We start from the raw sequence: 24,558 nt of genomic DNA on the forward strand, positions 1-24,558 counted from the left end.
AAGGAAAAACGTTCTGAAACTCAACAACTTTTCCTAATAATGTTTAGGCACTAAATATTTAAAAAAATTCAGATATAGGATCTCGCTAAAAATGTAAAGGGGTGGAAACTAAATGCCAATAATATTATTTTTTAACAATGAAAAATGTACATATGAGAAATTAAAATGGCAATAGTAACCTTGTGGATTGGTGGAAAAACACAAAAAGCTGAGAGATTCTCAAGTAATAACTCTAACCACCCACAAAAATAAATACTGCTCTAACACTATAACACAGAGCCATTAATTTATGTGCCCCAATTTATGTTAATGGAAACACTGAAGTAACCGAAGACATACTTTTTGAGAATAGCTTTCCAAAGTCACTCATTGACAAAATATTACATTCAGGCAGAAAAACTGTATAGGACCATACTTTGTTAGCCATGCAGATAGTACCCAAACACTATCTCAATCATCTCTCACAGATGTACCACTCAAGAAGAGAAGATATACTTCACAAACAGAGAACAGAAATGTCCACATTCGAAATAAACACACAGGATCCAATGAAGTCGCAATTGCCAACCCCACAACACTTCATTATCCAACATAAGATCAACATCACAAGTCTCACTACGATTCATCACCTTGAAATTCCACCTCGATTATTTTCATCTTAAGTTTGCTAACGTAAATTTTTATCAATACCGGGGTCGTAACTTTAATTCTGCAATGTAATGCTTTTAAGAAATATTACTACTGCTCCCAAACAGTGGGCACTAATGTACCAGAGGGAAACTCTTGCATTTGGTTGACATGCAATTGCCGCTTCACAAAAGATGAAAATTAACCAACGCTTAAATTACGTTAAGAGTCACCCGAAAGTTAAGAAAGTGATTGAAAATAAGTTTGGGTTCAAAATAATTACATATTGCTTAAATTTTGATTGTAGCGATAGAAGAAGTGAGACAAACTTATTCATTTAAAGACAGATTGGCTGATTTTTCAGCATGCACACGTATTTTTACTTGTAAAAATCTAGGTAATTGAATCTTGAGAACTCTATGAATTAATGAGGGTTGATTTTTCGGAGAGTTCGTTTTGACTAAAAATTTCTAGGTTTTGCATTGTACGTTGGAAGAGTGAAGAAAATTTGGGATATACTCATAGGAATACATATTTAGGAATTATGTCGACGAGAGTCTTCAACCAGCATCCCATTAATATGTTCTTACAAGGTCCTCGACTCAATGACGATTTATTAAATGTTCATTCGCCATGCCTCAGTATTTTTTGCATGTTTTTACCTGCAGTGGATTTGTTTCTTCAAGGATGTAGGTCTACAAACTTCAATTTTTCCCAGACAAGCTCTTTAACCAACCAAAACACCCGTAACTTCATTGCCTATGCGTAATCCAAGTAAAATTGTCGTGTGTATACCGGTAAAAGTAATCTTTTTAATGTCGTTCGATATGAGCTTCAGAAAGCTAGAGTTTTTGCAAATAATGTTTCATTATTTGCAAAAACTCTAGCTTCTCTGTTTCATTATTTGCTCTCTACCAACATAATCTTATCTTTTATTATATCGGAAACTTCTGTCTTCAGTGCGTCTGAAGCCAGTGACTATATGTGGACACCAGGTCCTTTATAATTTTGACAAAATAATATAGAATAAAATATTACTATTTCGGTTAAAAATATTTTTATATCGGATCAATATTAAGAAAATGTAATCTCTAGATGCCGTACAACAGCATTCATGGACTCATAAAATTTTATTTCATGATGAAATTGTCACGAGTCCTGAGTTTTTCTTTGAAGTTTCAAGGAATAAATGTTTATTTTCAAAATATACTGCACGTATATTTTAATTCTTTAGTGACAAATACTGACGTGATAACTATTTTACTAGCTTTACACTTCTTGGGGCTAGTTTTGAATACCGGAGCTATTCTTTCGTCTTCTTGGATGGCAGATTAAGTGTGTGCCAGCCGAGTGTACGCTCCAGGGGAAGTGGACTCGTGGACGACTTGCCACCTTTCGTTGAGTTTCGCTGAGAGGAGTCCGACGCCGGCTTCCCTCTCCATCACCTGATCTGTCTCTTTATCTGTCCCTTGAATCAATCCTACACATCCCCCAAATTGTCCAGTTATGCCTCTTGGCACAAACGTCATCGACTGTCAACATTTTCCCTGATTACCACTGCTGAGGAAAATGTTGGTTGTCCGAGGCACTAGGCGAAAGGCCACATTTTTTGCAACTTTGAGTTGTCACCGTTATCTGTATACTTAAAATCTATTTGCAGAGGTAAGAAATATATTTTAGCCCAAGTTTTTATAAGATGAATACATTGATAGAATAATTCCGATTTAACACTCTAACTATTAACAAAATACTAGGGAAAATTTCGTGGAATAATTAACTTATCACCACCACATAAGGTTAATGAAAATAAAACTAAGCCAAACAGATTAAAATATGAAAGCTAACAACTTAATTTCGCTAAACTTGAAGCCATTTGATATTAAATATTTTTGGAAAGTATGTAACTACATTTTTCTGGTCCAAAGAGAAGGTTGTTGCGCGGATTCTTCTTGAGTCGGACTTTGGCAGCTTTCCTCCTTGAGCCGAGGATTATTTTCTCTCAAGTGCCCCACCCTCTGCAGAGTATCTCCGGATCCTTTGCGGATTAATGCAAAATATGCAGATTTAGGATGGCGACTTCCTCACGATGGAAACCTAGTCGCGCGAGGTGTTTCGGCCCTCTTTAATATGCATTACGTAACCCTCTCCCACTGGGGCTCCCCTGCATTTCAATGTTTTCGAACAGTTCCTTGGAAGTCCAAATTGAGGAGAAATAGGGTTCTCACCGGGGCATGAGGGGAGCTTTTGCAGTTGCGCCGCGCTGGTTGGCGTGGGGAAACAACGGGGACCAATGCGACGGCCGGGACCACGTGGTTGCAAGAATGGCTGGAAGTAGAAGATACGAAGACGGCTCCCGAGGCAGTACATTTTGTAAGCGTGAAATTCATACGCAAACCGAAGCGTCAGAAACAAATTTCTGCATTTTCCTGATCCTGTTTTCAGTTAAGCATGAAATTTTAAGCAGACATTTCATATATCAAATTCATTTCCCAAAAATACTGCTAAAAACAAGACATTTCAAAAACATTAATTGATTTTGAAAATATTGACGAATGTATAAATGCACCTAGTTAATGAAATATATTAGGAAAGAGGGAATTCAAAATATCTTGGATAAAATAAAAAATAAATAAACAAGGATAAAAAAGAGTCAGTCACTACCGAGACGGCAATTGCAGTGCACCTTCGATCAAACACCAATACCGGTGCCGGGCGCTTTCGTGTGTTTGCCCCGTAAGTGGGACTTTATTATCATTCCCGCGTCCCTGTACCTCTAGCATATCTCTCTAGCGGCAGCAAATTGTATCAACAGGATCCCCCTATGGTGGTGACGGGGTCAATGGAGACGGGGTTCCAAGGTGGGCGGAGCCGGGGGCGCCAGCAGCCGATATGGCCGCCAGGGAATCCGCGCAGTTATGCCTCTATCTCGTAGCTCCACATTAATAATAGTTAATAGATACCACATTCAGCTCTGTAATGGAATTTAATGTGCGTTTTCAGGGTTTACCGTTTAGTGTCCGAAACGTCTGGCACGACGGCAAACCTGATAATATTTTTCACAAAGCCATTTTGTCACAACGATGGGCAATCCAAAACCTAAATTAACTGTAGAGTGGAGACCGCTGTAGTAATAATACCACAGAATAAGGTATTTTGGGTAGTTTTCTGCCATTCATTAGCCCTTCCTGTAGGTGTAAACCATTTTTAGATCAATGCTTATTAAGTCACTATTTAAATCCTCCACAAGGACATCAACCTATTATATTACTCTATCAATCACATGCTATGAAATGCAAATGGATTCTACTGGAGTTTTATGGCCAAAAGTAAGCAATGAGTAAATTACTTCGATCTGCCAAATCTCTGCAAATGTGATACATATGCCCCGAATGATAATCTCATTTCAGCATTAGAGCAACGCATTAATGGTTTCTATGCATGCATGGTCAAATTTCGCCTGACGTACCATCTTAATTTTCAGGAAAAATAGTGTTTCAACGCCTTTGAGATAACGAATATGGTATTTTTTTAAATCTACTTCGAGCAACATTCTTGAATCACAGTTTAAGTTAATAATGCGACGGGTGCATTGAGCGTGTTTCACCTTGTATTTGTATGATTCATGGACTGATTCCAGTGTTAACTCATGGCACTTCACTTCCAAAATAAGATGAAGAAAATATTACCTTCTCTTGACGAGTAAAGCGCGTGTTTTCGACGAATGTTCTCGCGTATTTTTTTTTTAATTCCTTTCGTTGAATGCATCATCTATTCTCGAAATCTTGTTTCCACGCGAGGAGCAGCGGTGTTCGCCGTTCCGTCGAGGGAGATTTTGCCTCTCCCGAAACAAGATGGAAGGACGGAATACACAAACGAGGTCCCCATCCCTCCCTTCTCGCGCCGCTTCCGAGACAACGCCCCACTCCGGAATTAATGAAGGGATCGGGAGGGGGGAGAGAACCTTCAACCCGTCCCCGAACGCCACGGCCTCGTGAATAGCGACGACGGAGCTCGAAGGTTGCGGCAGGGCGGCGGATTCTTGTATGCGGAGGAGGGGAAGAAAGAGAGAGACAGGGAGAGAGAGAGATTGAAGGCTGGGTTAGAGGGAGAGGCCGAGAGGGGAAGTGAGACAAAGAGAAACTGAAGAGAAAGTGAGAGGAAGTTGTGAAAGAGAGAGAGAGGTACCTAAGTGAGATAGGGAAATAGAGAGAGAAAGTGGCGTTGTATAAGCACTTCAGCAGTGGAAGGGAAAGCACGTGGAGGGTGTAATATTACCTGAGTTCTCGGATAATTCCCCCCCCGGCGACTCGAGTTGGAAAACTAGCGGAGGAAACTCACCCATACCTTCGAAGGTCCTCAAAGGATTCCCCCTGGGGTATATGGAAGCGTGTATTCCTCAAATACATATTCATCAAGTTCTTCAGAAAACACAGTCACTAACGAATTACAGATAACTAATGCCACCCCATTTCTAAGAGTCGAAGAAATCGGCTAATAATTGCCGACCCCTTTCACTGAAATTTAAGATCTGTTAAAAATAGGTACCACTATTAACTATCGGGGACTATTAAATACATTAGAAACTGTGCATCCCTTTACATTAGTAAAAGTGCATCCCCTTGTACCTAAAGAATACCTCCTTTTAATAAATATTCTAAAATGAGAAAATTAATGCAATATTTTTGGATACTAAGAAAGCTCTAGATAAAGTGCACCACAAACGGGGTCAACGCATAAGATGCGACGGCTTGGAATCAAGAAAATTTATAGTAAATTGAACAAAGGACTTTACTTACCCTCTTCTCTTTCCAAAAAGTGATAAAAATAGACCCGGTTTCCCTCTGAGACCAAAAATTACTTTAGAACAGATAAATGCAACACGCTTCTTACCATTTCAAATATATCAACAGAGATTTAAATTTGAAAAACAAAAATCAGTATTGATTTCATAATAATTTTATCAGGAGGGACCATTTAGAATAAGAACTTTATACTGCTCAGCTCTGCTGTTTTGAATGTTGTATTGGCACTACTAATAACTGTGTAATATTTGTAAACGTTTAAGGCAACAATTTGTTTTTTTGCCGCTCTTACTTAAGCCAAAAGACCAGGTTCCCGCAAATCCACCGGAGTATGCGAATTGGAAGTCTTTAGTGACGAGCTTCATACCGGCTAAACAACGGACCAATTCGATACAGACTACAGGGCAGCAAAGAGAGTCATAAAAAGGAAGTGTTGCCTCACCGCTGTTGCAGGACATGTTTAGTCCGAGCGGATAACATACGTTTGACTTGAAAAAAGGAAAGATTATCTCGTCACAGAGAGCAAACCCCTTTGGGGGGCAAAAGAAAGAGAAAACAAAACGTCCGTAAAGCTACAAAAAAAGAGTACACGCATACCCTCTCATAACACAATAAATGAATGAATTTCCAGGTACCGGGATGGAAAAAAAGCCTGCATACAATGCGTTTAACATGAAGACTACAGCTGGAAACTCTGGTTACCGAGAGGTAAAGTTAAGCGAACAGAAATCTAAACACAAAATATTTTCGTAATTAAATGACCATTTCCATGGAAACCTGAAAGCTTCATATGGATGAGCATAATTTAGAAAGTATACACTTTCTGAAGGCGAAACTAATGCAATTAAGGTTATGGCAGCGTCTGGGGTTCGAAGCACCTTAAACTGAGTGCGAATTGTGGACTACCTGGTGTTCAGAAGGAGCCTGAACGGGAGAAGACTGGAATGTTTACGGAGGTATTCGAAGCCGGCAGTTTGAGATTAGCAGTGCGATGACCGCCAGCCTAGCCACCACCAATGTGACGAGGGCAAAGGAGGGCAGCCTCTATTGCTGACATCGCTTCAACGAGGAGGTGAACATTTTTTTAATCACTTGGGAGGAGCGATCAACGTGGAATCCGGTAAGGAAGCCGTTTAAATGGAGAGACTGCAGCGTTCGACGATAAATAGGGCTAATAATGAGAAATATATGCATTGACAGCGGTTATACCAACCATATTTCCCTCTTTTATCTCCAGACTGCGATAATTGTTAACCAATAAAACCTCAAATAGCAATTCACTGAAAGAAGGAGACAGTTAACGAGCGATACACCGTAACTAGGAATCAGTCGGCAGGAGCCCTTTGCAAAATAATTTTCATCGGCCATATTCGCAGTACGCATTTTTAATACGAAGATAACATGAAGTCATGAACGATGAAATATTACAAAAAAAAGAAAAGGAAATACCCAAATAGGAAAACTGCGTGGTAAATATTTACTGGAACAGATAAACTGAGATGGATACTAGAAAGAATAGCTACGAAGTAAATTGTTCTGGAATTGGGATGAAAATGTAGTGCAATTGCTTAAGATGATTGCTTAACTGATGATAGAGAGGCGTCACTCACATTTCCACGGGTGTGCGCTGAATAAAATCAAGGTCATATGAGCGCAGTTAAGTACAGGGGTCACATGAGCGAAGCACTTTTCTTTGTTGACCCGGTAAACGACACATTCCGTAATGAAAATTATTCAAAACTGTAACTTTTACATAAATCTCAATTCTGACCACCTCGACTCGTGGGACCGTGAGGAGGCACCAAGAGCTGCCCACTTTGAATGGTACCTCTCGCACCATGTTGCCGCTTACTCGGCCCGCAATGGAAAAGGGTTGCTATCGCGGGTCGTCTTGAATCGCGCGAGTGGCCGTTGATTGCGATGGAGGTAGGGGTGGGGGCAGGGGTTCATCGCCGCCTACCCCTGGGCGACGTGGATAACGGGGTGTTCGCCGCTCCTCTAAAGCGAGCATGCGCCCCATCATCTCCCCATTCCCTCAACACCAATCGCTGTGCAAAAACAGCACCGAATGCAAAACAAGTGGGTCCCTCCCCTCCGTGTTGATAGAGATCCCCGTCCCAGCCGGCGGCTCGCTGCGAGTGGGACACATGCCGCCGCACCGGCCGCACAACACCAACCTCAAAAGATCCCATTCGGATCACCCGCCCCCCTCTACGCCGACCCTCGTGGCAAACAGATGGTGCTGGCGGCCAGATCGATCCTTTTCAGCGGCAACAGGAGAGAGATAGTGGGGTGTGTGTCCCCCCCTCCCTCGCCCCACAGTTCCTCCTCAACTACAAAACCACCGACATACCTCTTCTCCGCGTGCCACAAACCCCGCACTTATTACCGCCGCCTCCCCACGCGCGCTTCTCTGGCTGCTTCCGCGTGGGTGCGCCCCTGCCCCCTTCCACCCTCACAACACATTCACAGGGGTTGTCCCGCCACCCACTTGTTGGGGACGGAAGCGGGGGGGGGGCAGACACAACAGGTTCCTCTCTCTCAACTTCCTCCCAATCCAATGAGTGTTGGAGAGTGGGGTGCAGTGGGGGGAGGAGAGGCCCCATCCGCGATACAAGCCTTGGTTCTGAGGACTCTGGGCCTCCACCTCCGCCACCGGATCCTCAATAACGTGTCCCCTGCACCGAATACCTCCTTACACCTACATATTCCTCTCTCTCTTTCTCGTGGTGGCATTGGTGGACTATAATGAAATATCACTCTGGACAAAGTCAGTCAATACATGGCATGATGGTTTAGTTTAATGTTTAGTTGGTATAAGAGACACCGCCACCATCTCAATCTTGCCTCAAAAGAAAAACGACTATCTATCTAACTAGCACTGTCAGCCATGTTTTGCTTACTTAAAAGGACGTGTACATTCGTTTCTCATCGTCCCCGATTGTAAATTTCGAGCCTACGAGCCACGTAAACAGGTTCAGATATTCACGCAAAAAATTCTCCATCTTCTGATGATGTCCTGGCCCTAATCCTAAAATATATGTTCATTTAATCCTCTTGTTCTATGAGTGAATGGCTTAAGATAGGACTGGCGTGGCAAAACAATGGAATGCAAGTGTGCGTATGTTAGGGATCAGTAGTTTCCTCCCATTGGCACTCAAAGTGGTGCCGCGAGTGGAAGTACTCCTCTCGGCGAGGACCCGACGCAACCAATCTGATGGCGAAAACCTTTCTTTAACAAACTCATAAATAAATATGTCCATTTTAAGTGAAACGAAAAAAACATTTTTACTGAAATATTACCTATTTGAGGAAAACTTCACAAATTGCGAAACATCTCGCAAGGAAACCTTTCATTATATCGTAGAATCTCGATAAATTATCTTAGTATGTGTTCATAAAATTTTCGTTTTCATTTCATCGACATACAAACCAATTGAAATTCTTGATATCGACAAAAGAACGATCATATCTCCTGCCATTCGCAGGATTCAACTTTATTAGCAATCTAAATTGGTTTTTCAAAGTAATGATGAGACTTTGTCTTAAAATAATATAAAAATTTTCATTGGTAGGCACAGAGCCAACATGAATTTAAAAAAGTACGATGCCCGAGCAAACCGTAAAGGGAGTGAAATACGCGTAAAAACAATTGATCCAAAGATAGTATGCGGTGCCGATGAGAATTTGCCCTTCTTATGAGTCTTAAATTGGCAAATGAAGATTCGTTGAGCAGGACATAAACCAATTTTGTGTTCACAATCGGGAAATCCAAAGTGGACTGTTATTTTATGGTAAACCCTAAATTGGCACCGCTTCAGGCACAACCTACTCTAACGCAGGCACCTCCTACTTAAAAAATAGCCGTAGTGGTTGTGAGGAGGGTGGTATCCGATAGCAGAGGCCATTTGCGCCATTAGAGATGGATGTGTAAAATTTGGCAGGGAGAGGACGGCCAGGGAAATGGAGGAAGGATTGAGATAAAGTCAGTAAGCCTGCTCTTAACAAAAAGCGCCAAGGGGCCACAAAATTCAACGTCTCATTCAACGGACAGCGTAATCCAAATGAAGCATTCTCTATACGATTAAGGGGTAGACTACCAAATGAATAAAATTCTTTTTACCGATTATTAACATGACTTTATAAGTTAATTATTGCTGATTTTAAAAGTATTATTTGATAAATTCTCCTGATTTCGGCTTTTATTTTCAGTGGAATACTTTGTTTACTTCCGAGCTATATTGGATTAACATCATAATTTATAATTGTGCCACTAGGAGTCGATTCCCCTCGTCAGTATAGTTAAAATAGCTTAGATTACTACATTAAAGCGTCCTAGTATGGTAATTGGTAATCAAGGAAATGAATAAAAGGATTTGGTAGTAGACAACGGAGAAAATAAGATTAAATATCCTTGTGATTATTTTCCACGAATATGCGAAGGAAATGCTCAGAAAAATGAGATAAAAGCAAACTGCATGAATAATTTAATTGGTAGCTATTATATCGAGCCTCAGAATATCTTTGAGGAGAACATGTAAAGTTAAAAATTTCCAATATTTCCACCTAATTCCTAGAATTAGTTTAAAAATATTAAGCAGAGCATTAAATTAATAGCATACAGAGCAGAGAATAATATTCGAAACCCTTTAAAAAAGAGCATTTTAATATGACTGAAATGTTTTATTCGTGAATTATACGTAGTGTGCAAAATTAGGTATCTATTGGAAGGGATCTTTACTCTCTGACACCATGTCTAAAGAAATAAAGTTTCCTGAAGCAGTAGAATATAAAAAGTCTTTGACTAAAGTTATATATTTATTCAGCTCTACACATCAATGAGGGTGGTTCAATAAATACCCGTGTTTGACGACCTAGAACGTTCCTGAGGGAAGTTTATGTTATCATCGTGTGCTGCCATCTATCAAACGTCGGTGAAACAAATTTCAGATGGATTTAAAGGTTAGTTTGGATTTGGCAGCCATTCGAGTTAGACGTGTTTCGTGATTTTCGCTAAGATGGAAAAAGAGCAGTATCGTTCGGAATTCGCTTTTTGTTTTTGGATGGGAAGAAATGCGAGGAGAGTTGGAGATAAAAAAAAGTTGGATGCTGTTTATGGGGACACTTCGCCATGTATGACCACAGTTAGATAATGGTTCAACGAATTTAAAAGTGTATAAACATCTGTTTTTGATGAGGAGCCACCAGGACACCCGGAAGACGTGGTTATCGAGGAAATCATTCAAAAAGTCCACGCCATGATTCTCGCTGATCGACGAACGAAAGTGCGCGAAGTAGCAGAGGCCGTGGGCGTGTCGACCGGAACGGCAATTAATATTTTACATGATAAGTTGGCGATTAAAAAATAGTCAGCCCGATGGGTGCCGAGATTGCTCAGTGGTGGACAACAAGCTGATCCGGCTGTCAACTTCGAAGCAGTGTTTGCAGCAATTTAAGCGAGATCCGAAGGTGTTTTTGCGTCGAGTTATCACTGTTGATGAAACCTGGATTCATCATTACACACCAGACACTAAGCAGCAATCAAAACAATGGATTTCTCCCGGTAAATCTGCTCCAAAGAAGGCGAAGATCGTCCGATCGGCCGGAAAGGTCATGGCGACGGTTTTTTGGGATGCAAATGTTATCACCCTCATAGATGTTTTACAAATGGAAGAACGATCACTGGAAAATACTACAGTGAGCTATTGGACCGCTTTGGCAAAAAATTGAAGGAGATACGGCCGCATTTGGCGAAAAAGAAGGTGCTGTTTCACCACGATAACGCACCAGCACATTCATCCGGAGTTACCGCAGCCAAACTGCATGAACTACGTTATGAATTGCTGCCACACCCCCCGTATTCACCCGATCTGGCTCCCTGTGACTTTTTCTTATTCCCTAACATGAAGAAATGGATCGCGGGAAAAAAATTTAGCTCAAACGAGAAAGTTATCGCCGAGACAGAGGTGTATTTTGGAGAGTTCGACAAATCCTATTTTTTGGAGCGGTTAAAAAAAATGGCTGGAACGTTGGGAGAAGTATATCTTTCTAAAAGGGGACTATTTTGAAAAATTAAAATAATGTTTTTGAAAAAATGATTTATTCATTTCTAACACAGGTACTTATTGAACCACCCTCGTAACCCCTTTTCAAGTAATTAAAAATGTAAGTTCATTTTCTCCCCCACCTTGTCACCATGTATTCTCTCTAATATGACTCATGAAAATATCATTACTTCCAAATTTCTCAACTATTTTATATTTCTATTGCTTCCATTTTCCAAAGAGATTACTATCGCCACCCAGCATATCAAGTCCTTCTTTGATTGCCTTTCTCTCCATTTACTTCCTTACCACCATTCCTTTTATGATTACATACAATGTTACTCTCAAATGCGAGAGCGTTAACTATTTTCTCTTCAAAAACTTCTCAATTAGAGCCCTCGTCATCAACTCTCTCTCCCCTGTTAATTCTGCTCTCATCTGAAAAAAATTTGGATATTAAAATTATATGCATTATAAGCACACATATTATTTGTTTATAGATTGATTTTTCTTGTGAGTACCTCATTAATTGCAATATTAATATGTCATACCATTCAATAATGCAGGATAGCGCGCTTTTTAGCATTATATTCACAAAAATGTAGCGCTACTCATATGGCTTCTCCTACATTGGGTAACCTCATTTTTCTAACTATGGTCACGTAAAGGCCACGGAATTCTAAAGTGCTTGGTTGATTTGGATTTCTTTTTTAAAATCCAATCTCCGCAGAAGAGCCGGGAACACCGCAACCTTGGATAACGGGACAAAAAAACATTCTCCCCAAAGATTGCATTATCTGAGATAATATATCAAAGAGGAAAGCCTCGAGGAGTCTAAAGCGAATTTTGTGAATCATCGATCTTGAAAGTAGGGCCCTCGAATTATATCACGTTTCGTCCCGGCCGGGCAATGGGTTCGAAATATTAATGCCGGAACATGTAGAGCGCCGCCAACAGTAGAATTTTCTAAGAAGTAAAACCTGGAAGTAATAGGCACAATCCTTTTAGTATCACAATGGAAAACTTGATTGGTGAAACAAATAAGATTGCAGCCATCATAAACCGCGCACACCCGCCCTTCCCCTTCACAGCTGTTCTCACACCCCTTGTACGTGGAGAGAGGCTGTGCTACCCAGGCTGGTAGTCATTGCCTTGGGAAAAAAAAGGTTGCGGAGGGAGGCCATAAAAAAGACACAGAACAGAACCGCTTTGCGCGGCCAGAAGTAAGCGATACGCTGGCGACGACGTCGAGATGGGGCATTGGTCCTATACGTGACTCCTACTACTCGCTCCTCTCTCTCTCTCTCTCTCTCTCTCTCTCTCTCTCTCTCTCTCTCTATATATATATATATATATATACATATATATATATATATATTATATATACATATATATATATATATATATATATATATATATATATATATATATATATATATATATATATATATATATATATATATATTATATATACATATATATATATATATATATATATATATATATATATATTATATATACATATATATATATATATATATATATATATATATATATATATATATATATATATATATATATATATATTATATATACATACATATATATATATATTATATATACATACATATATATATATATTTATATATATATATATATATATGTGTGTGTGTGTGTGTGTATACATGTGCATATAGGTATGTATACACATATATTCATATGTATATATACATATATGTATATATATATATATATACATACATGGGACGTACATCTTCGGAAAATGTGGCCCTGCTGAGGGGAAAATTGCTCCACGTCCCCACGGTAACTCCTTCGCAATTTTTTCCTGAAATTAAAATAAACGATGCAAACAGGACCGATCAAAAGTGGAATGGTGCTATTACAGTGGTCGTTGTTCTTTAGGATCGAATTTAACCGCAGGCTGGGTACATATCGACTGGGGACCCCATAAATTATCTTTATTCGAGAAAAAATTCAGCCATCAAACTCCCCTTTAACGGGATTCGATTGCAATTGCTTTAAGTCTTTAAGAATTACTCAAGCTAAGAATCTTTTGGCATTATATATTTCAAACAGCTCATGAAAATTTGCCTAGCGAAAATAACGACTTAATTACAGCACTAATGTTAACATGCCGGATTTTTAGCGTGAAAAATTATAATAAGGAAAATGGTTACTCCCCAAGGACATTGGGTTAATTCAATTGTTTTTAAATGATTAAAGTCTAAATAACTTTATAGAATAAAGTTAAAAATTATATTTTAGACCGAACCGCTTTGAAATATAATAACTACCTTGATAATTATACGAAAGAAAAACTGATTTAATGAAATATTTCGGCAGCACTTGCAACATAAAAATAGCAAGTTTGACACCGATATAGCTTTAAACTAGAATTGGCTGGCCTTGATTATTGATCAGTCGCTTATTTCATCTAAGAAGAAATGTGATTTCTTTTAAGCACTTTGTGATTAAGTTTGTTAAACCTAATTAACATTAATACAGTTAAAATAGAATTTAAGTTGTTTTTGAATAATTAAATTCAATTTTAAAGTTAAAACCAGGAACTGGTGAGAGCTGAGTTTAGTCACCATGTCCTTAGCTGGGAGAGGAAATTAGGAGTTATTTAACTTAAAATCAGTTATACTCGTATTCATTTTACATTGTGCCAATTGGCGGATCATGTCTAATTATGTAATATATTTAGGTTTTATTTTAAAAATTTATTGCTGACTGGCATACAAATTAGGGAGGAAACAGTACAATTGAGCCTTCAAAGTGTTTGTGATGCACCGACTGTGTAGTTTTAATATTTTTTAATACCAGCAAAACATTCTATTGCAATTTATCGTATAATGTCAAAAGGTAAGAGCAGTATAAACAATGCCTTTTGGAGATATTAACATCATATTTTTAGTGAGTTGGCGAAGGGAACTTTGAATGTCGGTGTAAAGTTAGTTGAAACTTTTTATTGTGTGGCGTAATAGTTTTTAACCTCTCCATCAGCAACATCAAACAACTATTCAAAAAGCATTTATATCTGCCCCCTCCTAATTATATTCATGATTTATTCTTATATTTGTGTGATATAAACGTAATTAATTGAATTACAGCTTAAAAAATGAGGCCAATTACGCAACATTAGAAAATAATTTTACGATGAAACTTGTTGCAATTATATCCACTCATACCCTTCACTTTGCTCTCTCTCACAGTAAAAATTGGTTTTAATGTACCCCAGAAAACTCTCTCCCTCTTTCGCTGATCTGAATCAAGCATATTACTTTCAATAAATAAGTTTGTCGTATCACATTCAAGCTTTGTTGCACTCTGACATTTTTAACATTCCCTGCCTTATGAGTCTAATCATCCGCATTCCCCCTTGCCTCATGGGGCCTCTATCCTCGTTTAAAATATCTGTTCATTGTTTCGTTTTCCATTCAATACTCTAACTAGACCAAATCAATGGGGCACATTCCTTTTGCACTTTCCGGTGCATCCGATTGCATGGACTCTTTCGTGACACCCCCCTCCCTCCCTCATCCTGTCTCTCGCATATGTTCACCACAATCCCTCCCCCACATACCCCTTGCCAACCGCAATTACTCATCATTAATATTTGATCGCTTCATTCCAAAACAATGAATTTTCGAAGACTACACTGCTTTACAATTCCATTTCTGCAGCCTTAGACGGACAATTATTTTTTATACACTTGAAAAAATGCCAAAACCTTTTCTTCAGGCATTCACACCCTTTTCAATAACTTTAATCCAGCCTCGTACACTTCATAAAAATTCTAGCGAGGGTTACAAAGTTATTCTTTTGTGTAATTATTTTACTGATTGTACCCACTCTGCGATCGTTCATCCTTCTTGTCAAAGAGAGGTAATTTGGTTTCCACGAATTCACCCTTAATTTTTAATTTTATCTCTCATAGAATCCCCTACAAGCCCCTCGCCCTGTCAGTGATTCTGCATTATTAGTGTACCGGAGAATGGGTATGCTATAATCCCCATTGCTTTAAAGTCTGCCTTGGCCATCGTTTAAACTTTCTTCATGATAATATTGATCAACCATGGTGACCAGACACAATCTGGTTTTGATTTTTGCATTCGCAGTATCACGTCCATTCATCTCCTACGCTGAGGAGGTCAATTGACTTTACCGTCCACTTTAATGGTTGATTGAGCGGTCGTCAATAGACGACAATGGTCTTCTGAGCTCTTTCGAGATGCTCCGTCACCTCATAGCATCTAGTCTCTCCGGTCGGCTTCAAGTTTGAAATACACTTTTCTCGTCACACATCCCCGTTCGGAAAAATTGCACTTTGTTTTTATTACACAAAGTGTTGTGTGAGGCGTTTAATCGCTTTGGGGGGAAACATAATTTTCATTAGAGTTGGATGGAAAGGATAAATTGAGCTTCTTTCGGCGTCCTTTTAGACTGATTATATTAAGTAATATTTCCTTAACCCTTAAACCTTTTACGAATTAAGGAAATATTTTTAATATAATGATTCATTGGAGTTGCACAAAATATTTCTCATTTCTAAGTTTCATTAATCTTTAATTGACTACTTTTTAATTACTTTTAGATGCAGCAGATACATTAAAAATTTCCCAGTTGTGAAATGGTATTATTTTGTACCATTTCACAACTGGAAAAATGTTGCATTGAAAATTGGGTTTTAGCTGAGGAATTCAAATATAAATACAGGCACTTACCTACGATATTATATTTTTATTTGGGTAATCTACCGGTTAATTCAAGTTTTTGATATACGCAAATAACAAGGATATATCTTGTCTCTCATAACATAACACGATCCAACATCCTACTATACATCCTATTGTAGCCTCTTCATCTTTTGGCCAACATTTTCCACAAAAAAAATCCCACTGCCACATCAATATGCTTTTCAACCATTTTTCTTGCCTCATGATTTCTCCCAACATTCCCCTCTTCCCCCCCCCAGTATGCCTAGTACTCCCTCACTTGTTTTCCTTTCGACTTCCTTCACCCTTTCCATCCTACTCTACATTTCCTTCCAATACTTTCCCTATACACAATTTCCCTTTCCTCGGTAAATTATAGCATTAGCATTATCTACATGTCGGTCTTCAAAGGTTTTTAATCCTCCCCTTCACCCCGTGGGTGTTTTCCTGCGGTGGGTTTTTTTCGTCAAGGATAAGAGCCTTATTTCTTACGTTTTCACCACAATTTTGTATATCTTCCTACACTCTTTGTACTCATAGATATTCATTGTGAATCGATTGTCATTGCCTAGATCCTTATTTATATTATTTAGCACTGAAATGCAATTATATTTTCATTTAATATATTGGATGATGGGTTAGATAGAGAAAGGACTGCCATTGTCTCAATCTCGTCCGAAATGAAGCGAAATTATTTTTATATTTCATTCCAAAAACTTGAAGAATTAAAAATTTTGAACCATCCTACCACCAAAAACGATTTTTCAAGGACCTCCGCCATTCAGCATCTGTTACAGGAGATCGAGCGTGATGAGAAGTTGTAGTTTGGCAAGTGATGTTTCGGGGGACGAAAGACGTGGGCATGGTAAGACAGCGCTGAGGAGCAGGATTAAATTTTGACGACCCCTCTCTATCGCGAGTGAAAACATCATTTACCCCATGACACATCCACGATTCGTCCACTCCTTTGCCTCCCACACCATCTTCCCCAATTCTGCTTGCTCCAGCTCAAGAGACGAGGCAGTGGCACGGACAGTTGGCCGACAGCTAAACAATTGAGAATTCCCTTCTTTTATTACTCCTGGCTTAAAAATTCTACGCCCAGTAAATGATCCAGGGATATTATTTTACTTCCTTTTCAAAGGAAAAATGAAAAGTTTCATTATATGAGAGACAAAAGGTAATGCTGAAAGCAATAATAGTGAAGTGCAGAGCCCTAGCAACGAAAAGATTTCTTTTAATCTTTTGGACTCCCCTTTCTAATGGGAACTTTTCCAAGGAATAGAATATTTGATAGGTGGAACAATGATAAACTGTTCAATGGTTCTTGCTTTTGAAAATGCATGAGACGGGACTTAATTTCTGGGATTCTCCAGGGGCTACATTCATTTAAGGAATTATTCGGGACAAATTGACCCAAGGTCGTATTACAAACTATATAGTAATATCTTTACTTGATATTTTTCGCAGAATGACAAATAGTCAAAGAAAAATCAATGAAATCATATCTTTTCAAAAACTCGGGATTGATAGTTAAAGGATTTGTGGAGGGGTCATTAGGCTTTTGGAATGTACATTAAGGGGAAGATTAAATCCTTGTATATATAATCCTTATACAAGGATGTATTTTGTATTGTATACCGTATGCTGAGACTCCCGGCTCAGTATTTGGATTCCTCGGGTGCGCGAGGGATCCTGGCGTGGAAGTAGGTGGTCGCGATCACACTGTAAGTGTTGATCGAAAATCTATGAATGGCAACCATAATGTTGGCAATTCTTCCTTTATACCAATTACATATTATTATAGCGTGACACTGGTAGATAAAGTAATGCACAGGGAGTCCACGCAGAAACCAGAAGGGAAGGGCCTTTCCAAGTCTTTTCTCAAAAATTGAGGAGCGGAGACATTTTGATTGCTTTCACCGATAATATGTACTATCTAAATGAACAATTTGAAAGATTAGATCGGCGTTCTAATGATCAGTTCACAAATTGGAAACAATTTTGCCACTGCATCCAACCAGCGAGTGAGAGGAGAACCATTAAATTCAGAAGTTGTGACGAGTTATAATGAGATCATAACGGTATTGATCATTAGGATCAAATGATAAATTATAACCTAATAACTAATAAGTGAAACAGTGGGGTGGTATATAAACGGGCCAATTTTATACAGATCTCACCTCTGCCTTATGACGTTATATTTTTCATCTGAAAACCTAACCTAAAAATCCTCACCACGATTTCCGGCTCTGAATCGTCAAATCTACGAGTATAATTCTTCCTGTCGACTATTCTATCCATAATCCATGTTTTTCTCTAAATCAAATGCGTAGAAATATTGGCTTGTCAAGGCACATTCTTGAAATGTTCCAGAGATACAACAGAAGCGGACTCACAAAAGTAGTCTCGAGTTCGCACAGCCAAGGTTATTTCTAACAACAATTCACTTCTGTCCTGCCTGGGAGGGGTAATTTTCTCATTACCATAAGGATTAAGTTTTTGTATCGCATTTTAATTAGACATGAATAAATTCAATGGAAAAAATCAATTAATGAATTCAAAAACGAACACTACAATATGTAAAACGTATGTATACAAATTTGATGGCATGTTCTCTGTTATTAGAATACATATTTCAATTTTCCCTATTCGTTGATTAATTTATTTACAATAACTGAAGTAAGTCTAAGTATGGTTAAATGTATGGAATTTGGGTATAAATAAAAGAGTCGTTTTACGATACACGAGGTCGAGATGAGGGTTAGGCGAGGAGTTTTGAACGTTATGATCAAAAGAAAAAAGTCATTAGAGCTGTAAAATGTTCGCAATGGACGTCAATTGAAATCCTAAACTAATATCATTTAAAAAATGTTTACTTTGAAAATTTGGAAAATCTTCTGTCAACCTATCTGAAACATCTGGACTATTTTATTTTTATAAAAATGTTTTAAATTAATGTAACGGGACGTAATTTTTTGTAAAATAGTTTTCGCAAGGCGTTAATTGACGCTCGGAGAAATATTACATTTAAACGTTCATTTCATTTGCCCATTTCGGAATTATTTGGTCAGCCAGAATTTTGGATTGTTTCAATTATTGCAATGAAATGGTTTTCACCGGTTAGAATAAGTTTTGTATGGACGCAAACTGATCATTTCCACATGTCTCAGTTTAATAGACACAGCCTGAAACATCATACTACACTTAAGTGTTTTCCAATTCCAAATACTTTCTACCTTCCTATATTCCGTCCGACATGCCTATTCCTTTCCTCTCCGTCCTCTTCTGCGTAACGCTTTCCCCTTCACCACCTTCTCAAACATTTCATAATCAATTAAAATATTTCGCATCCACCTTGCCTGGCTCTTTATATTGTACGATTTCCCACCTCAATTATTAATATACTAAAAATTGTTTCAACCACGAGTCCAGATACTTATTTTTATTAGCGTTGAATACATCAAAAAGCATCCAGTAAGTGCAGCTTTGCTAAAATATCAATTCTGTCATGTCCTACCGATAGATATGTCTTGTAGTATGCTTTCATATAATCAAAAATTCCCCAATAACTTTCTTCTGTCCATTTGCTCCTTTCTTAAATGCTTGCCGGAAAGTAATTAAATAATTCATAAATTCTCAACCTCGAATAAAGTCACATTTTACTCCCTATCTCTTGTTCACATCATTCTTCCATACTATTCCAATCAACAGTTTACTGAAATAAATGCATAGAAAGGGGTTTTTTGTTGAGTCAGCTAAAAGCCTAAGTGTGAATCGTGCGGCCAGGGAAATTAAAGGTGCTGTAAGATGGAATAAAAAAGTGAAAGATTCTCTGAGCAGTAAAAAGAACGCTCAAAAGTCGTTAATTGTTCTCATTCTTATTCTTTTTATAAATTCTACCACATTAATCTTCGTGCACATAATACACTTTCTCCTAAGCTTTCTTAAATGCGTCTTCTTAATACTCACGTTAAATATATATTATTTTAATTCCACCAAGCATTAAATTTCATTTCCTTGGTCACGAGCTGTACATACTCTTCGACCATAAACGGTAATCTCTCTTTTCAAATGTTACCAAGAATCAATCACACTTCCTTTTTCGTTACATTTATGGCATTCCATGGTATTCGACTTTAGCCTATCCTCAAGCTCATTTCCGTTTTCAAACATACGTACTTGCCTTGTGCTGACCAATTTAAGTTTAGCATTCACTCACCCTTTCACTCATAATATATGCTAACATGCCATTTATACTGCTTTTTGATTTTTCCCGTTGATTCCTTTTGCACTCCAATTTCCCTTGCAACACATTTTTATCCCAGTTCAAATTTGGTGCCTACTAAATTCGGTGGTCTCCAGCAATTCTAATAAGACTTCATCAATACTTCTCGCTCTCACTTCATTCACCATCAAATTTAGTCTCATTACATGCAAATTAAAACAAGATTTTTCTAAAATCGCCTTTTTTCATGCATAGCAAAAAAATGACTTGTGCTTTAAATTTCTATTCTAAACAAGTAGTCACTTTTTCATGCACTCACTCAATATGTTCCCTCCGTTATCATTTAAGAGGGGCAATTAGGGTTAACGAGTTTTTCCGCAACATCTATTCTAACATTCAGCGAAACTAAGACATTCTCCCACGCGAAAATAGCAACTGATCAAGTATAGACTTTCTTGTGTATTCAGAGTAACCGATGCGTCACTGCCTCGTATTTTCTTACTATAACCCTCCCCATTTCATTCTAAATCAAGCCTGCACCCAGATTGCCCTTTGGATTAGCGTAATCAGCTGGTATGGTTTAGGGTCCAGTGGCAAATCAATTCAACCTATTTTAACGGCATCCCTTGCGCTTCGTTTTGCTTACATAAAGGAGATACATTAATGAATAAACTGATTCACGACCGAAGGGACTTCCTTAAAAATTTCTTACACTCCAATTCTACTTCTCTTGGTATTTTGCACCATATATGTGTTCCTTGTTGAGCCAAACTAGGTCGGTCTCCATCGTTCCAATAGGTCACCAGAGTTTTTTTTGGACTTTTTTAAGTCATAAAAAAGATAGTATACAAACTAACGGTTTTTGCGGGACTGGCATTACATGCCGCATTCTCTGACGAAGATCACCTTCATGGCCAGTTTTTTCATCATTTTTAAATTCAACAGCTCCCGCTTATCATTCATTAATTCCTTTTTAAGTTGTTCTTCACATATTTATTTCTTCAGGCTGCCCAAAAGTCCTATTTTATTTTACAGCTTCCACTTCAGCAGTCTCTATGTCCCTTTCTTAAGGTTCCATGCAGTATCTCATTTCCCTATTAGTATGCTGTTCCATGCAGTATCTATTTTCCTTTATAGAAATCATCAAACAACTTGTAGTATTTCTCTATCACGTATGAAATGTTTTCTTAGTCATTCTCTATGTCCCTTCATTTCCTCCATCATACTTCAAGTGTTCCTCTCAGAAGCCTAACAAATACACATTTTCTTTTTGGAACCAATTTTGAGCCATAGAACGTTATAATTTGAATTAAATTTTTAGAGTCATTTATATTTGCCTCTATTTAAACTCTAGAGCAACAATTTTTTCCGCTTTGTGAATTGTTCCTCGGCACTTAGATTTCCTACTACTTTATATTCAATTTCTATTTTCATGCGTCAATTAGCTTTAAATTTGTTAAAATCCTTTACTAATTTTTGAATTTCATAAAGAAAATGCATATTCGTTGTGCTAAAATGTAGCTGCAAATGAGAACTTAAATTTCAAATGAATATAGGCGATACAATTAATGAGTAAATGGAAACAAAATAGGAATTAAAGGATGCGCAATCAAGATATTCTATTGGCTTTCGAGACCTGTTTAGTAAAAAATCACTTTCGGGTCCTCCTGTGCGAAGTTGATTAATCAGCCAACAGTGAACCTCAATTTGGCTAAGATCACCGGCCGTCGCGTGCATTGAGTGTTCTTGATGGAAGGCGCCACACCATGGACCAGTGATGTCTCTCCCGTGAACAATAGTCGCACTGAACCGTACTGGAGAGCTCATTTAGCGCCGTGTGGCTCCATCCGCTCGTCGTCTCGATAGGCCATCGACCGCGGCCAATCAGGACTGCCCTTGCAAAACGCTCCCACATCAGAGTGAGCGAGCAAGCTCTCGTTAGGTAGAACTCAAGGAGCGTGTACTCGTGAATAGGCGACACTCCCATATTCTTAAGTCAATCTGCTTGATCGTTGATAGCAAGTGTCAACAAAGCCTTGACACTGATAAATTTCAGCACAATGCACCAATTTCAAAAGGACCATAAAATATATTATATTGCATTTTTAATGATACCGTGAAAGTACTCTATAGGTAAAAAACAAATTATTCTCGCTTTTAGGAGAGCAAAAAAGACAAAAAATTGGTTGGCTTAATGGTTTTGTTTGAAATTTTTCTACTTAGAGGGAAAGGCTTTTTCTTTTGATAAATAGTCTAAAAGTAATTAAAATGGCATATATGCCAATCAACGTGTCCATTCAGTTTAATTACAAAGATAGCTAACTACATGAAAATGAACACCGATACAGTGTTAAAATAATATATTCAATTTAATAAAGGAAGTTCAAATAAATTAGGTAAACAAGAGACGTTTCAGTTAAGGGCACATCACGACTTTCGAGTGACAAGAACTTAATGTCTGTCAAAGCTGGTAAAATACCTGTTCCATGAATCCATTGCATTGCCACAGCTAATAGTGCAAATTTTTCTGTAATTAGTTTATTAATTTATCTTATTTGTGTGGCTGTGTTAGCATTTATACCAACCAATAGGCATATACCTATAATCCGCATTTGTTTTCTATGATTTCGATGGCAGCCGGAGAGTCACGGATTTAAAACCTGGATCCAATACTTCTACGAATCAAATAATGACAAAATGTATAAGAGTATAATTGAATTACTATATATGAATACATTTTCTTCATCTAAAGCTCATATCATTCAAATTATATGTCCTAAAGTGGTAACCGCAAAAACTTGAAAATATAGGTGAGTCCCTCAGACAACAACAGATAGATGATGAACAATAGACGTTGAAGTTGTTGTAATATTTCAAATTTCAATGAGAAAACGGATATGTTTTGCAGTATCTTTGAATATCCTTCATTGGATCGCAACATCGGATCCATCAAAAACACGGTGTAACCGCCCACATATCATCTTAGCTAAAATGTTGATGCAATGGCTTACAGCCCGAGATTCCTCAGTGCAAAAGGAGATCGGGATGTCAAAATTCCTCAAGGTAAAGGAAAAAAGAGGGCTATCTTGCTGCAGATGTTTTCTTACTGACTTTTTGTGAGAGGTTTCGAGCAAGTCAGATTTATGTTTTCAAATTTTGTCACATCTACCTTTCAGCTTAAAATCCTTTTAATTTGTACACAAAGAGTCTGTTAATGGTGATATATGGTGGGGCATGTATGAATTACCTATATTACAATGTATGAAAGTGAAATCATTTACCAAATTAGAAATCATGAAACATTAATATGTGCAATATAATGTTTTAAAACTACGTGTTGGACTATTTAGAAAAGTAACCAAACAACATGCATTATAAAGTAAGCATAGATCCCCACTTTATTGAATCGTAATACCGCCAGTTATTTTTCAAAGAGGCCGACAATGGATTAAAAACAAGTATTAAGAAAAAGAAAATGTAAGCGTAAGGATAAAAGGAAAGACTGGCCTCTTTATTACGGTTACTTAAAATACAAAGTAGGAATAAGTTCAAGGGAAGATATACTCGTATCATCTAGGTGGATCTGACATCACTTTTTCAGTTCTATGTGAAATTTTTCTTGGATTTAAGCTATGAAGGAAAACGCTAGTGGTGTCTATGGAGCAACACAAGACATGCGATAAGAAGCGTAAGAGTCGGTTAATCTTGGATTATTGATTTAAACTAGTATAATGTTTAAATATTTGATTGATATCATCTTAAAGAACGCATAAAATAAATTAGGGCCCCTCTATCAGTCAGTTATCCGTCAATAGAGGAGATAAAGGACTTTACGATTCTCTCAGATAGCCTGTGGAATTTATCAAGACGATGATTTTTCGTTACACGAAGAATGGTAGATGGAATCACTGAGGGCGCACATGTCAAAACATATGAAGTTATACTATTTATTTTTAAATAAACTTGATTTAATAAATTAAGTAATATTATGAAGTATATTTATTTCATCCATACTCCTTCGGTGTACAATTATTATTATCTTCTAATTCCAGCCGTGGAAATTCTGCGTTGACTCCGCACATAAATCGTTAAGCTTCATGAGAAAATGGTTGTTCAAG

General features: G+C 37.9%; 1 long non-coding RNA gene across 2 annotated transcripts in view; it reads right to left on the minus strand.

Annotated features, from left to right (window-relative positions):
* Positions 1-24,558, minus strand: part of LOC139690754 (uncharacterized) — a 454,110-nt gene that overhangs the window by 132,750 nt on the left and 296,802 nt on the right. The window contains exon 5 of one of the 2 annotated variants that reach the window (XR_011701506.1): positions 11,871-11,911. The exons of the other annotated variant lie outside the window; for it this stretch is intronic. This is a non-coding gene — a long non-coding RNA (uncharacterized lncRNA). Of the gene's footprint in view, positions 1-11,870; positions 11,912-24,558 lie in introns of those variants that run through there. 2 annotated transcript variants of the gene reach the window in all.

The sequence above is a fragment of the Hetaerina americana genome, unplaced genomic scaffold (assembly GCF_022747635.1).
Source record: "Hetaerina americana unplaced genomic scaffold, ioHetAmer1.1.p SCAF_3, whole genome shotgun sequence".
Lineage (NCBI taxonomy): Eukaryota > Metazoa > Arthropoda > Insecta > Odonata > Calopterygidae > Hetaerina > Hetaerina americana.